The following is a 17,809-nucleotide window of genomic DNA, read 5'->3' as shown; positions in this document are numbered from 1 at the left end:
GTCTTCCTCATAATTCATTTGTTCCTTAATTTTGCAGCCTGGGTCCCGTCACAAAGGGGCCCCAGAACTTCAGTTTTGGGAGTTTCGGGGGGCCCTCCCACCTGCAGCCTGGGCGAAAAACTGCAGCCACCCCTGAGGGTTTTGGGTCCTTGTGGGGGACCGTCAAAGGCAATAAATATTTTTCTTTTTGTCCATCATTAAACTCTCCCAAGGATGTGGCCCTCTTTTGTGGCCAGTTGTTCTCCCAGCCACCTTTTGAGCAAGGGTGGGTGGGTGGGGGGGTGGGGGGAGGATTCTCAAGGAGGAACAATGCAGGCAGGAGTAGGGCCTGGTCGGACCTGAGGGGGGTGGGGGGAGGGGGGGGCGCAGTGCAGCAGTTCGGAATGTGAAGGCCCATCGTGGATGGCATCGCCCAAAAGGACCGCTTCTGTCCATTTCAACGCCAGGGGCTTTTTTCCAGGGTAGGGCTCCATAGGGGGAGAAGGGGATAGAGGGACAGTGAGAGAGATGGAGACAGAGAGAGACAGAGAGAGAGAGACAGAGAGAGACGGAGAGAGAGAGATGTGTGAGTGCAGTAAATAGATGCACTCAGGACCGAGGGGAGCGTCTTCGTTCTTAATTAGGGAAGTAACTCTGGAAATGCTGAGTGTCGCTCGCGAGACGGGCGGCATTGTGGGGCCCGTACGCATCCTCACAATGTGAGGTAATTGGAGTTGTACCTTTTAGAAAGCTGCTAATTTCACATAGGAAGTGCTAACAAGACCTTTGTGTGCCATGTTTTCCTTCCTCTTTTCTCAGGGAGTTACAGAGCTTGAGTACTGGGAATGGCCGGGGCCAGGAACGCGGGGAGCGGAGCCTCGGTAATGAACCACTTCACATGGTGGTTTATCAAAAAAAAGGGGGTAGAAAGAAAGAAAAAAAAAAAAAAGAAGCCTAATTTTAAGGTCTGAGAATAGCGGGCAGCACAAAGGGTACTGTTTAAGCACATTATTCAAGGCATTCTCCAGTGGTACACAGTCTTTGCCGCAATGGGCCACTTATTACAAGTGTACCAATCTCACCCCCAATAGAAACAAACCAACTTCATCCGTCAATGTTTACCATTATGAATTTCATTTTAGACTCCCATATGCAGGGCCTTGAGCCGGGGCTGGGCTTTGTCTTTATTGTGTCAGCCACCCGGCCGTGTGGATACACACCGTCTTTCCGCTCCGGAAACAAACAAAACACTTAAAGAGAAAGTCAGATAGCTTAGAGAGAGAGAGAGAGAGTGCCATTATGTGCTGGTGAGCCACGTGTGTGTATACGCCACACACACACACACACACACACACACACACACAGATACGTATATACTGAAATAAAGAAAATACTTATCATGCTATACATGCCTGAATGGCTATACATGCCTGAATGGTTCATTTTTCTTTGTTACAGTAATAAAATGAGATGTAAATATTCCCGTGGACAAACAGTGGCTTTGTATAAATCTACAATCGCAGAAGTATTTCCCAGTTATAGGGCTGCTGTTAGGCGTAGGTTCTAAAGAGTAGGATTGACAGATGTAGGAGCAGGTTAGGGGATCGGGATTGACTTTGGCCTTTTATCAGAGTCTACAAACCTGGATTCGGTGTGCAGAGGATGGACCTGCCTAGGTCTTGCGGACTATCTTACGGACGAGAGGGCGCTGGTTGTTGGACTTGAGTTGCCGGCTCCTGCTCTTGGTGTGGCTGAGGAACGTCTCCCTGCTCCGTTTGAGGAGCCGAAGCGGGGGCCCAGACCTCTCCACGCCGAGGCGCGCTGTGAAAAAAACCCCCCAAAAATAAACGGGGTGACCTTCCGCTTCCTGTGGATCGCGGTCAAGAATCCTGACCGAATGGAGGGTGGGTGGGTGGGTGGGTGGGGGGGAACAAAAGCGGCGTTAAACGGGAGAGGGGCGGGGAGGGGCAGAGGAGGAATGGCGGGGCCGTAATGACTCCCATTCTGTTGAATAAACACGTCTAAGCCTCGGGCCGCCGTTTGTGTCCCTCAATGAGCGTGGCCTCTTGTCCCTCGGCATTCCAAGTACTTAAGGTGGGGTCTTAAGTAACTAACTGAATCCACAATTAACAGGAGTGGAGGGACAAATACCCGGCTCCTTTCTGTCGTCCTGGGAGACGCAGGAGAGCACAACAGCCCCCCCCCCCCAGACCCCAACCCCAACCCCAACCCCCCCCCCCCCCTCCAAAAAAAAAAAAAGTTCCATTCTCCCCCCCCCCCACAGCTTCTTCTCCCTCCTGAACAATAGCATCCTGCTCACAATTAGTGCCCCCACGTCCCTCTCCCTACGGCTGTTTGGCATTGAGGTCTGGAGACTTCCAGCTTCCCAAAAGTTACCCCCAATTTCCGTTGTGCTTTTGTGCACCGGTGGCCCTCCCCTCTGAAAGGTTGGGTCGGGGCATTGTCGGGGGGACGGGGGGCGCGGGGAGAGACCAGGTCCGCAGCGCTGGTGGTGGCCCGCGGGTCGGGGCATTGTGCTCCCGTTCTCCTTTCAGGCCCGGCAGAATGCTCCTCTGATTAGGAGCACAGCATGGGCCTCACACTTCCGGAACCGAGCCCCCAAACCCCCCCCCCCACGCATCCCCACGCCCCTCCCGGACCCCCCCACGCATCCCCACGCCCCTCCCGGACCCGACCCGACCTGTCCCTGTCTGTGCCTGGAGCCGTCAGGTCCTCCACCCCGGCCCCTATTGATCGCCGATAATGCCAACGACAATAGACGGCGATAAAGATACTTAAAAATAATGAATAATCCCCTGGAATTACCCTTATTGTCCCCTCCCTCCCTCCCTCCCTCCCTCCCTCCCTCTCAGAGGAAGTGCGCAGGGTGGGGCTGGAGGTGGTTCTGGGAAGGAAGTCAGGGGTTACAGAAAATGTTGGGGCTACCTGTTGGTGCTGAGAGCTGAGCTGTATTGGGCTAATGAGGTCCTCGCTGCTGGGACTGAGATGGAGGATGTCAGGGAATGGGGCGATATTGAATGGACCAGGAACAGGAAGTATGAAGGAGGACGCTGGGTAAATTTGGGATGTGAAATAGGGGAGGGAGCTACGGGTGGCTGTGAAGGGAAATGGGTGATTTGGGTATTGGGTCTGCATGGCGCTGGGACAGGGGGTGTTGGGGGCGGTGCAGTACCGGTGGGATCATGGAGTGTTGTGTTGGGGGATTTCTGGTTATTTGGGGGTGTGGGACAGGCAGACGAGACTGGGGCGAGGACTGTGGCAGGAGATGGGGAGGGGCTGTGATCGGTGTCGTCGCGGTAACTGGGTGACAGGGCTCTGACGGGTGTTGTCGCGGTAACAGGGCGGCGTTGCTGTGACGGGTGTTGTCGAAGTAACAGGGTGACGGGCTCTGACGGGTGTTGTCGCAGTAACAGGGTGGCGGGCTCTGACAGGTGTCGGCATGGTAACAGGGTGGTGGGCTCTGACAGGTATCGTTGCGGTAACAGGGCGGCATTGCTCTGACGGGTGTCGTCGTGGTAACAGGGCGGTGGGCTGTGACGGGTGTCGGCACGGTGACGGGTGTCAGCACGGTGAAGGGTGTCGTCGCGGTAACAGAGCGATGGGCTGTGACAGGTGTCGGCACGGTGACGGGTGTCGGCACGGTGACGGGTGTCGTCGCGGTAACAGGGCGGTGGGCTGTGACGGGTGTCGGCGCGGTGACGGGTGTCGGCACGGTGACGGGTGTCGGCGCGGTGACGGGTGTCGCTGCGGTAACAGGGCGGTGGGCTGTGACGGGCGGTGTCAGGCGAGCGGGCGATGTCACAAAGGCCCGCGGGCGCGGCGGCGGCGGGGCCATTGTCACCGGGGATCCCGCTCTGCTGCAGGAGCTGTCACCGCGGCGACGGCAAAGTGACAAGCGGCGGAGTCAGGACACGGAGGACGGCTGTGAAAGCGTGTCATCTTCTCCACCCTCCCTCCGACGCGCCGCCAGATAAAGGAGCGGGGAGACGAACAAAAGGACCGAGAAGAGAAAAGGACAATGTGCGGAGGGATTCGGGGCGAGAGGAGTCGTTTTGACATCTGAATTACATTTTAGGCCGGGGTAGGAAGAAAAGAAGAATAACTGCAGCTTAATTCTTGTTATTTAGGTAACGTATTAACTCAAACTTTATTTGGCTTGCGTTACCAGATTCATGACAACAAGTATACAAGTATTTGTCAGTTGTGCACTTTGAGACAAAACCTAACAAAATGTCTATTATGTACATTTCTGAAATAGGACAGAAAGACATCCAGATAATACAGTCAGCTTTTTGCTTCCCATCCATTATGGTCCATAAAAAAATTATTGGCAAAAAAAAATCACTCCTCTGACATAATCTGCCTGAATATGTTGTTTAGTTCTATAAATACATCTACCGAGGCACTTGACATTTTCTCCGCTCTGACAGGGACAGATGCTTGCCTGGTTTCCCACTAGCTTTAGCTTGTGGCTTCTGCTCGGGTCTCTGGCAGTCACTCTGCCTACGTCCCCACCGCAGAGAGGAGGACGTGGCATGCACTTGCCATTAATTGTAATCAACCGGACGGGAGGGTTGCGATTGTAAATCAGCAAATGAAATGGGAGTGAAAAGGTAATGGAATTAGCAAGCAAATAAGCTACATATGCTATTTGTTTTGTGTTACAAGGTTTAGCTATTCTGCTTGCCAGTGCTGAAAAATGTAATATTTTCATCCAGGGATGGAACGAAAAAAAAGGACGATGATTTAGGCCCTGAAATTCACTTAATTGACGCTTTTAACCTCATCAGTAAATAATTTCTCCCTCGACCTCGCAACACCGCTAGGAGTGAAATAGGAAACACGTTCCTCTCTGCCTGACCTGTTCCTCCCTGCCCCCCTGTAGCGGGACGGGGGGGGGGGGGGGGGCTAACGACAAACCGTGGCCGCGGCGTGTACCCCAGGCACGGAGTCGCGGGGGCCCCCCCAAATTATCCGTAATAAAATCAGAGTTAAGAAAACGGCAGGGCGATAATCACCCCCAGCCACGCCGTCCTCTCCGACTGTAAGGGAGACCCTGCCTCGCTAACACGCAGGTGCTCCAACACCAGCCCGGGCCCCCAAATCACTCCATCCACCTCTCCCCCTAATAACCTCTCAGGGTATTTAGTGCTAGCATGTAAGCACTTACTCTGCTTTGATGGTTTCAAGTCCAAAGATGTCAATCAGGTGTCCGCCGAATCAGCGTGAGGAAATTCATTCACCCCTTACTCTCCCACTATTTGGAGTAATTTTATGTGCCAGTATTCCACATAATACACTTTTAATGTACAACTAATTCTCTACCATTAATTTGTCAACATGATTACTGGATATGCCACTGTCGGGAGAAGCCGGCCGCTTTTTAAATATATACAAGACATTAATGTGTTTCCTTTCAGGTTTACATCAGGAAGGACTGAGATTTACATAATGCTGGCATTGAGGTCTGTGACAGGACTCTCTCTCGCTGAAACCCCTTTTCTGAGTTGATTCTCTCACAAAAGCTGCCCCCCCCCCCCTACCCCCCACCCCCCCAGCTCACTCAGCTGAATGCCATTGCTTTTCACAGATCTGGCATTAGAGGGATGATCATCTTGGGCGGTGGGGGGGGGGGGGTGTAAAAAGCAGACTGTGCGCTCTCGTCTCTCGCTGGAAGTCTCCCTGCCGTCTGTGTTTTCCTCTCCGTCGTTAGCGGCGACCCGGGGAAATGAGCGGTGTCGGTGGACGGAGTCGAGACCCTGGCGGAGAGCCCCGGGCGGTGAGATCGCCCCCCCCCCCCCCGGGCGGGGCCTCGCCAGCGTGCGTTTCCTGAGCGCGTGCGAAGAAAACGGCCCGACGATTTGTGGTGCGGCCCCACTTCCTGTTTACCTTTTCTGTCACCGAAATACCGGTCTTGTGGCTGTGGCTCTCGTCCTTTTTACATGGAAATCTGATTCATCCGTTTTCTCACACAAATGTTTTTCCTACTAAATGCAAACTGTAAACAAGACGACCGTTGTCTGTGCTAGTGCTACCCCAATGCAAATCCGCCAACGTCAAAACACTGCAGAACCAGAATATCAGAGTAGTGTCCTAAACTATCAGTTACAAAGGGCCACATTGAGAGCGCAGCCCAGTTCGAATCTGAGCATTGCTGTTAATTACACGCGATGCATCATTATGATCTGTCAGGTGGGAGGCAGCGACCCCTGCACACACCCTCACCTTCTCCTCTGTTTCCCCCTTTCTGCGTTAATCCTCTCCACTGCTTGGAGGGTAGAAGGTGTGGAGGCGGGGTACCTCTTTATCAGCCGTGCCTCTCGGAGGTGAAGTCTCTGTGTTTTCCCCCTCCCCACGCACCTCAGCACCTGCCCAAAAGAGCCTCCCACTCTAGGGGGGCGGGGGCAGACGATCTCGGGTGTAACGTGCGCTTAACGGCGCCATCGTGCCCGTGCGCTGCCGTGAACCACAATAGGACAGGGGTGTGTGTGTGTGTGTGTGTGTGTGTGTCTCCCTGTGTGTGTCTGTGTGTCAGTGTGCGTGCGTGTGTGTGTGTGTGTGTATGTGTGTGTGTATGATTGTGTGTATGCGTGTGTGTGTGTATGTGTGTGTGTGATTCTGTGAGTGTGAGTGTGTGTATGGGGGGGGGCAGGTGGGTGCTGGAAAGGGGTGGTAGCATTATGACGGCATTATAAATCATGGTATCAAATGCTCAGGGAACTCTTGTTTTTCATTGGCCTGTTTCCTCTTTGGTTGGCAACAGTACATACGCTTACAGATACTGTACTGTGTACTGTTTACTTTCTGGGGGTTTTCAATATTATGTGACTTTTAGTATATGTTTTCGGTAATGACAATAGATAATTTATTCAGAATTTTAACATAGATAACATATACATATACACCTGTAATCAGGTAATATACAGATACTGTATGTAGACATGTAATATACGATTACTGTATGTAGTCATGTAATATACGAATACTGTATGTAGTCATGTAATATACACATACTGTATGTAGTCATGTAATATGCACATACTGTATGTAGTCATGTAATATACACATACTGTATGTAGTCATGTAATATACACATACTGTATGTAGTCATGTAATATGCACATACTGTATGTAGTCATGTAATATACACATACTGTATGCCTCGAGAGGCATAACATCCCTGTACAGGCTGGAGTTACTTAAAGTATGTTCTCTTGCTTTTTACTACAAACCCTCAAATTCCTCTACAGGCATTGCAGAGCCACTGTAAACTTTGAAAATGATCTAAAATCCACAACACGGTCTGGGCCAGTTGAAAGCATAACTCTAAAGCCAAAATTATTTAAAAACACCCCAAATGTGAGCTATGCCTTTAATGGGAGGAGAGTGGAGAGGGTGCTACATGTGCACTGTGGTATTGGGGCGGACTGCAGGAAATGTGGCACATGGTTTGGACTGATTTCAATCAAGACCTGAAAACAGTATTTACCACGACTGCAGGTTATGGCTCGGTGTCATCCTGGTCACTGATTGGTCATAAGGCACGTGGGGGGGCGGGGGGCAAGAGGGCAGGAAGGCAGGACATGGTCCAGCTCAGTCAGAAGGGCAAACCTTCGAACATGGCCCACAACACTAACCAGAGTGACTACATTAGCCTGAAAAAGCAATCTGTTTGAAGTGGGGTTATATCCAGGGTCTGGGATCCAGTTTGGTGGGCCAAACATGACCCTGTCCGTAACAATGAGACTCCAGACCTCAATGCTGACCCACCAAACAGGAAGTAGTGACCCCCTCTGGCAGGAAGTGGATGTGATGTCTAGCGCAGGATCAAAAAGGGCCCAACATCCAGATTTGGCTGAAGTACACAGCCAAGTGTTATGTGTTTGTACAGTAGCTTCACATCAAAGTGTTGTTTTGTTTTTTTAGGGTTGTTTGACATTTCCTTATGAGGGATCTTTAATGAATGGGGCAAACAGATGTTAGGTCGAATGTGGGATGGCCCCAAAAGTACTGTTCACACACACACACACACACACACACACACACACACACACACTACTGGTATTTTTACAATACTGACTAGAATATATTATTTGGCTTTGACGCTAAGTTGCTGGTTCAACAAAGATAATTATTTAGAATTTAAAAAATGTTTAGACCTGGGGTAGTTTATCCTTGGGGAAAAGTCACAATTATAGTTCTTAATATGGGAAGGAAGCTTATCCCATAATATAAAGGAATATACAGAATAATATAAATATATATATGTTTATACCAATTCACTGGTCATTTTAGTGAATATGCCTGATGCTGTCTCAGGGAGAAACATTATATTACTTTTTTTTTTTTTTCTGTGCAGTGCTTAGATTGTTTACTTTTTAATTGCCAGTTTGAAGTCTTGTGTTCATTAAGTGAAGAGCGAAAGTCTTAAAACACGGATCTAAAATCAATTTCTGATGTCAGGCTGCAAAACACTCAGGGCTTCAGTGCGGTTTTTTTTTTTTCTCCACAGTAATAATCTATTCTGAGGAAAATGCAATTTAAGAAGGAGGGATCTTGGCAGGAGGGTAATGGTGGGGAATACATTCATCAGAGGTTATGCAAGTCAGAGCATTTCTGCTAATGTCTTGCTTATTTTCCTACTGTCATTTCTGTGACTCAAAAAAAAAGCACTTTTTTCCCCCCACTTGTAACAACTGCAACTGGGTTGTGACACAGCCCAATTTGTAAAACAATTACAGAATACAGGTGGAAACAATCTTTGTTACCCCCCCCCCCCCCCCCAATTTCCTTTTCATTTCATTTACCAGTTGAAATTTAGATTTAAAATCTGTAGAACTTTCAGTCCTGCAGAGTACCTCTCATATTTCTGGGAAATATATATATTTTTCTCCTAACAGAGAATTTGGACTATTAACAAACACTTATGTTCCAAAAGGCAACTGACATTACCATTGCATTTTATTACACTTATATCAAACCAGAAAGAAATGTCTAATTGTCATAATAATTGAATGGATGAATGAAAGAAGGGAATATATTGTTACATTTTGACCTGAACAGACTGAATGCAAATTTATATCTAAAAATAAATGCAAATGTATTGGAACAGTGACCCAGACACAATTCTCGTTGTTTTGCCTATGTACTCCATCACATTAGATTTGAATCTAATGTTCTGTTGGATTCAAGTTGGGTCATTGGCTTCTAGAAAAACTTCTAGAATGGATTCTTGGATGCTTTAGCGGTGTTTAATTGTCCTGCTACAAGGTGAAGTGCTGTCCAGTGAGATTTAAGGAATTTAGGGTTTTTTTTCCACAATTGAAAATATTCAACCATTCCAATGATTCTCTTATTATCCACTACACTGGTCTTCCGTGGTTGGTGCTATTGCTGAGCTCACCAGTGTGTTCTTGTTTCTCTGATTAATTTATTCTGATTCTGGTTTTCCCTCCTCGTGATGGCCTGCTTTACTGCCATCGGCACTTGTGTTTGGTCCTCATGTTGACAGATGACACCAACAGACTCCCGCCGCCAATCTTCCAATTACTTTTGGTCTCCCAATTTGTTTTTAAATTACCACATAGTTCAACCAACACTGCACTTCTAACCTCCTGTTGTTTCCATTTGAAATCCAATGTGCTGAAGCTAAACCAAAAAACTGTACAGAGAAAAATAAAATAAAAGAAAAAGTACTTTTGCATGTGACCCTGTATTGTTGCACAGGGAGCAGCTGCACCTCCTTGCCTTCACCTCCTGCTGACACCTCCTTTTCTGTTCAGCACCACCATGCTGGACAGCAGCTGGAGCCCAGAGGGAAGTGATGTAACTGATCATCAAGCCTGGCTGTCACTGATGACCAGCTCGTCCAGCTTCCTACAAAATGGCCGCCACTAGCCCTTCCAGAGTCTCCACCGCCTGACTAACACTTGTGCTCATTTTCAACAGAGACAGAGACTGAGGAGTGGAGATCGGGGCATCGAGTCCAGCCTTCATCAGCCTCGCCTGAGGGTTTAAACTGTGGTTATGTAGTGGGGCATGAGTGCATTCTGGTCATCCTCAATTACACCACCTGTTACCTTGGTTGTATGTAGATTGTCCGGCAAGACAATGACTCCAAACATGCATCAAAATCCACACAGAATTGGTTAAGTGAAAGGGACATTACGGTACATTATTGGCATTTGGCAGACGCTCTTATCCAGAGCGACGTACAGTTGATTAGACTAAGCAGGAGACAATCCTCCCCTGGAGCAATGCAGGGTTATGGGCCTTGCTTAAGGGCCCAACAGCTGTGCAGATCTTATTGTGGCTACACCGGGATTAGAACCACCGACCTTGCATGTGAAAAATCACTCAGAACTGGACTGTGTAACCCTATCACAAATGTATCACGGTAAATGTCCTCATACATTTTTTATTTCACTTATGCTGTGGAATAAACATGATTACTTAACTGTCTGAATGTGAAAATGAGCATTTTTGCATTTTTCTAAATGTTATGCATTTTCTACATTTTATGTCTATAGTCATCTATTTTGCTGATTTACCAGTGATATCATTTCATTATTACAAATGTTGCCAAAATATTTTATTTATTTCACCATGGCCAGTGAATAAACATGATTGCTCATCTATATAAATATAAAATGTACATATTTATAATTTTAGCATTTTTCCACACTTTAGACATAAGTCTTATGTATTTTGACAATTTTTTTTGCATTTTCATTTTTTCCAATAAATATCTTAGAACATATTATTATTCATTTATTTTACCATGCCTGTTGAATAAACATGATTGCTCATCTACATTAATATAAAATTTACATATTTTGAATTTTAGAAATTTTTCCACATTTTGGACATAAGACTATATTCTCATGTATTTTGACATTTTCCCTGCATTTGAATTTTTGCCAATAAATGTCTTAAAACATATTATTATTCATTTATTTTACCATGACTGTTGAATAAACATGATTGTAAATATGTCTAAACATAAAATTTACATATTTAGAATTTTAGAAATTTTTCCACATTTTGGACATAAGACTATATTCTCATGTATTTTGACATTTTCCCTGCATTTGAATTTTTGCCAATAAATGTCTTAAAACATATTATTATTCATTTATTTTACCATGACTGTTGAATAAACATGATTGTAAATATGTCTAAACATAAAATTTACATATTTAGAATTTTAGAAATTTTTCCACATTTTGGACATAAGACTATATTCTTATGTATTTTGACATTTTCCCTGCATTTGAATTTTTGCCAATAAATGTCTTAAAACATATTATTATTCATTTATTTTACCATGACTGTTGAATAAACATGATTGTAAATATGTCTAAACATAAAATTTACATATTTAGAATTTTAGAAATTTTTCCACATTTTGGACATAAGACTATATTCTTATGTATTTTGACATTTTCTCTGCATTTGAATTTTTGCCAATAAATGTCTTAAAACATATTATTATTCATTTATTTTACCATGACTGTTGAATAAACATGATTGCTCATCTACATTAATATAAAATTTACATATTTTGAATTTTAGAAATTTTTCCACATTTTGGACATAAGACTATATTCTCATGTATTTTGACATTTTCCCTGCATTTGAATTTTTGCCAATAAATGTCTTAAAACATATTATTATTCATTGATTTTACCATGACTGTTGAATAAACATGATTGTAAATATGTCTAAACATAACATTTTAATATTTAGAATTTTAGTATATTTTGGACATAAGACTATATTCTTATGTATTTTGACATTTTCCCTGCATTTGAATTTTTGCCAATACATGTCTTAAAACATATTATTATTCATTTATTTTACCATGCCTGTTGAATAAACATGATTGCTCTTCTACATAAATATAACATTTACATATTTAGAATTTTATCATTTTTTCCACACTTTGAAAAAAAAAATTGTATTTTGACAATTTTCCCTGCATTTAAATTTTTGCCAATAAATGTCTTAAAACATATTATTATTTATTTATTTTACCATGCCTGTTGAATAAACATGATTGCTCATCTGCATGAATATAAAATTAACATATTTAGAATTTTAGCATTTTTTCCAGACCTTGGATATAAAATTATAGTCTTATGTAATGTAGACTTTTTTTTTTTTGCATTTTTATTTATTCCAATAAATGTCTTAAAACATATTATTATTCATTTATTGTACCATGCCTGTTGAATAAACATGATAGCTCATCTGCATAAATATAAAATTGACATATTAAAAATTTGAGCATTTTTTCCACACTTTGGACATAAGATTATAGTCTTATGTATTCATCAACATAAATATAAAATTTACATATTTAGAATTTAGGAATTTTTCCACATTTTGGACATAAGACTATATTCATATGTATTTTGACAATTTTCTCTGCATTAGAATTTTTGACAATAAATGTCTTAAAACATATTATTATTCATTTCTTTTACCATGCCTGTTGAATAAACACGATTGCTCATCTGCATAAATATAAAATTGACATATTTAGAATTTTAGCATTTTTTCCAGACTTTGGACACAAGACTAGTTATATATATTTAGACATTATTTTTGCATTTGAATTTTTGCCAATAAATGTCTTAAAACATATTATTATTCATTTATTTTACTATGACTGTTGAATAAACATGATTGTAAATATGTCTAAACATAAAATTTTAATATTTAGAATTTTAGTATATTTTAGACATAAGGCTATATATAGACTTATGTATTTTGACAATTTCCCCTGCGTTAGAATTTTTGACAATAAATGTCTTAAAACATATTATTATTCATTTATTTTACCATGCCTGTTGAATGAACATGATTGCTCATCTACATAAATATAACATTTACATATTTAGAATTTTATCATTTTTTCCACACTTTGAAAAAAAAAATTGTATTTTGACAATTTTCCCTGCATTTAAATTTTTGCCAATAAATGTCTTAAAACATATTATTATTTATTTATTTTACCATGCCTGTTGAATAAACATGATTGCTCATCTGCATGAATATAAAATTAACATATTTAGAATTTTAGCATTTTTTCCAGACCTTGGATATAAAATTATAGTCTTATGTAATGTAGACTTTTTTTTTTTTGCATTTTTATTTATTCCAATAAATGTCTTAAAACATATTATTATTCATTTATTGTACCATGCCTGTTGAATAAACATGATAGCTCATCTGCATAAATATAAAATTGACATATTAAAAATTTGAGCATTTTTTCCACACTTTGGACATAAGATTATAGTCTTATGTATTCATCAACATAAATATAAAATTTACATATTTAGAATTTAGGAATTTTTCCACATTTTGGACATAAGACTATATTCATATGTATTTTGACAATTTTCTCTGCATTAGAATTTTTGACAATAAATGTCTTAAAACATATTATTATTCATTTCTTTTACCATGCCTGCTGAATAAACATGATTGCTCATCTGCATAAATATAAAATTGACATATTTAGAATTTTAGCATTTTTTTCAGACTTCGGACACAAGACTAGTTATATATATTTAGACATTATTTTTGCATTTGAATTTTTGCCAATAAATGTCTTAAAACATATTATTATTCATTTATTTTACTATGACTGTTGAATAAACATGATTGTAAATATGTCTAAACATAAAATTTTAATATTTAGAATTTTAGTATATTTTGGACATAAGACTATATATAGACTTATGTATTTTGACAATTTTCCCTGCGTTAGAATTTTTGACAATAAATGTCTTAAAACATATTATTATTCATTTATTTTACCATGCCTGTTGAATAAACATGATTGCTCATCTGCATAAATATAAAATTAACACATTAAAAATTTTAGTATTTTTTCCACACTTTGGACATAAGATTATAGTCTTATGTATTCATCTACATAAATATAAAATTTACATATTTAGAATTTTAGAAATTTTTCCACATTTTTCCACATTTTACCGTTACATGTTTAGAATTTTAGCATTTTTTCCAGACTTTGGACATAAGATTATAGTCTTATGTATTCATCTACATAAATATAAAATTTACATGTTTAGAATTTTAGCATTTTTTCCAGACTTTGGACATAAAATTATAGTCTTATGTAATTTTGACATTTTTTTTTTGCATTTTTATTTTTGCTAATAAATGTCTTAAAACATATTATTATTCATTTATTTTACCATGCCTGATGAATAAACATGTCTAAACATTAAATTTCAATATTTAGAATTTTAGCATTTTTTCCACACTTTGGACATAAGACGTCTTATGTATTTTGACAATTTTCCCTGCATTTTAATTTTTGCCAATAAATGTCTAAAAACATATTATTATTCATTTTACCATGCCTTTTGAATATACATGATCGTACATGTGTCTAAACATTAAATTCACATATTTTTTTCCACATTTTGGACATAAGACTGTAGTTTTATGTATTTTGCCTTTTTTTTGCCTTTTCATTTATTCCAATAAATGTCTTGTCATTATTATTCATTTATTTTACCATACCTGTTGAATGAACATGATTGCTCATCTACATAAATTTAAAATGTACATATTTAGAATTTTAGCATTTTTTCCAGACTTTGGACATAACATTATATTCTTATGTATTCATCAATATAAATATAACATTTACATATTAAGAATTTTAGTATTTTTTCAACAATTTGGACATAAGACTATAGTCTTATGTATTTTGACATTCTTTTTGCATTTTCATTTATTCCAATAAATGTCTTAAAACATATTAATATTCATTTATTATGCCTGTTGAATACACACGATTGTACATGTGTGAAAACGCGAAGTTCACATATTTCGAATATGCATTTTTCCCACATTTTGGACATAAGACAATAGTCTTATGTATTTTGACAATTTTCCCTGCATTTGCATTTGCACAGTATTTTATTTATTTCACCATTCCTGTTGAATAAACAGGATGGCTCATATGTCTGAATGCAATTCAATTTCATCATTCACTCGCCCCTGAACATAACCCTGAACTTACCTCAACCCTTAATATTGTGAGTAATGCTTGCCTTTTCGTATTCTGATTTTTTATTTTGTTGTACTTTAATTTAGCTGCTTCTTCCACAGAAAAAAATGTTCAACATGTCTCAATTTTTTTTTTACTTTAAAAAAAATGACCCAATTTGTGGCCGAATATATCCCATTCATACCCTAAAGCATACCCTGCACATCTGCTGTCACCAGCGGGGACCCCACTGTGAATCAGGAGAGGGTAGACATCCGTGTTTCTCCGCCAGTCTGCTGCTTTTCACACTGCAGACTGCAGCTACGCATGCATAGTGTGGAGTAAGAGGAAGACCTTTCATATGTGGCTTTGAGATGTAGTGCGCTGGTGACAAGGGGGAAAACTGGAGAGTGATGCATCACCCTAGCCAACCGAACCCTCCCAAAACCTGGTCAATGCCAATGCCCTATTACATGGGGAGACACCAGACACGGTTAATTTATTTCACCACAGCTTTTTATTGCACATAATTTCTTGTACATGTCAAAGGAAAAAACAAATTTCGATTTTTATTTGGGCAAATGATTACTTTCATATCTTGCTATTGAATCCAGTGAAATGGATTTTTCAACATACTGCAAATATATTTTATATTTCTAAAATGTGATTTTTCTATTTAGATGCATGAAAGACAATTTAAATACTATTAATTCAATTAGCTACATTACAGGGCAATGTATTGAAATGTGTTGATTACGAAAAATGTATTTCACTGAAAAATATCAAAATACATAAGGCTATTACACTCCCAACAGTGAAAAGACTTCATGAACCGTTCGTTCTCTAATCTTGCCTCTACATTAATGCTTACTGTATTGTTAAGCCTACCCCTAACCATAATGGTAACCCAACACCCTCCCACCTATGAACCATTAAATTAATAATACACTACTGTACTGGGAACTGTGTGTTCATTCTAAAGTACCTGGAAATAGTTCTCTGAATTAATATTATAAGTTAAGAATATACAATAATATTTTAAAAAGTATGTTTTGTATATTCTATTCACAAGTATAACACATCCTCCATACAGCTTTCAAAACCCTTCAGTCTGCACTTGTGGACTGCCCTCTTCAATTCAAACCATACATTTTCAGTGAAGTTCAAGTCTGGAGACTTAAGATGGCCATTGCAAAACAGACAATTGTAGTAACAATTTCTTCTGAGGTATGCTTGGAATCACGATGTTGCTGAAAGATCCATTTGACTTTTCTGGCAGGGAACCAGGGAACTGTGAGTCCTTGCCTGAGTCATTTGCTGGAGTTCATCATTCCATTGACCTTCCAAAAGTCCAGGAAACAGTAGATGCGTGACATCAAAAATTCACTAGCATATTTCATCTAAGGTATAATGGACGTAATATATACAATATAAACATATTGGTGTGCATGGTCAAAAAGTTTTAATCTCATATATAAATGGCATATATCTCATGTAAAATATAAATTACATCTTCTTCTCAGAGCTTTCCCCCACAGACATTTCACATATGCAAGCTTTTCACAAGGTCCAAATAAAATAACGATGGATTGCATAGCATATGCAACCACAAACTACAACCGCCACCCCCCCCCCCCTCCCAACAAAAAAAAAAAACAGAAAAAAAACTATTTTATCCAACATACTACTACTAATATATGAATGTGATCATTAGATTTGACAGATTCAAACTGAGACCCCAACCCACTGAAATTCAAGAGATGATTAAAAGAACAAACAGTATAGTTTTCACAGTTAAGTATGCTTATTAACTTCAGTGCCTCAATCAGCCTAAATATAAGTTTGCCATTTAAATGCATCATGATTCATGCAGATCAATTCATACATCACATCTGTGCAGCTGTATTGTGACATCTCCACCACGATACATCTACATAAATATAAAATTTACATGTTTAGAATTTTAGCATTTTTTCCAGACTTTGGACATAAAATTATAGTCTTATGTAATTTTGACATTTTTTTTTTGCATTTTTATTTTTGCTAATAAATGTCTTAAAACATATTATTATTCATTTATTTTACCATGCCTGATGAATAAACATGTCTAAACATTAAATTTCAATATTTAGAATTTTAGCATTTTTTCCACACTTTGGACATAAGACGTCTTATGTATTTTGACAATTTTCCCTGCATTTTAATTTTTGCCAATAAATGTCTAAAAACATATTATTATTCATTTTACCATGCCTTTTGAATATACATGATCGTACATGTGTCTAAACATTAAATTCACATATTTTTTTCCACATTTTGGACATAAGACTGTAGTTTTATGTATTTTGCCTTTTTTTTTGCCTTTTCATTTATTCCAATAAATGTCTTGTCATTATTATTCATTTATTTTACCATACCTGTTGAATGAACATGATTGCTCATCTACATAAATTTAAAATGTACATATTTAGAATTTTAGCATTTTTTCCAGACTTTGGACATAACATTATATTCTTATGTATTCATCAATATAAATATAACATTTACATATTAAGAATTTTAGTATTTTTTCAACAATTTGGACATAAGACTATAGTCTTATGTATTTTGACATTCTTTTTGCATTTTCATTTATTCCAATAAATGTCTTAAAACATATTAATATTCATTTATTATGCCTGTTGAATACACACGATTGTACATGTGTGAAAACGCGAAATTCACATATTTAGAATTTTTGCATTTTTCCCACATTTTGGACATAAGACAATA

General features: G+C 39.7%; 1 long non-coding RNA gene across 1 annotated transcript in view; it reads left to right on the top strand.

Moving 5' to 3' along the window:
- The window catches only part of LOC133118335 (uncharacterized), a 99,346-nt gene extending 88,742 nt beyond the window's left edge, over positions 1-10,604 (top strand). The window contains exon 3 of the long non-coding RNA XR_009706385.1: positions 9,949-10,604. This is a non-coding gene — a long non-coding RNA (uncharacterized LOC133118335). The remainder of the gene's footprint in view (positions 1-9,948) is intronic.
- The last annotated feature ends 7,205 nt before the right edge of the window (positions 10,605-17,809 follow it).

This window comes from Conger conger, chromosome 18, assembly GCF_963514075.1.
Source record: "Conger conger chromosome 18, fConCon1.1, whole genome shotgun sequence".
Classification (NCBI taxonomy): domain Eukaryota; kingdom Metazoa; phylum Chordata; class Actinopteri; order Anguilliformes; family Congridae; genus Conger; species Conger conger.
This window is presented reverse-complemented; position numbering and strand designations above follow the sequence as displayed.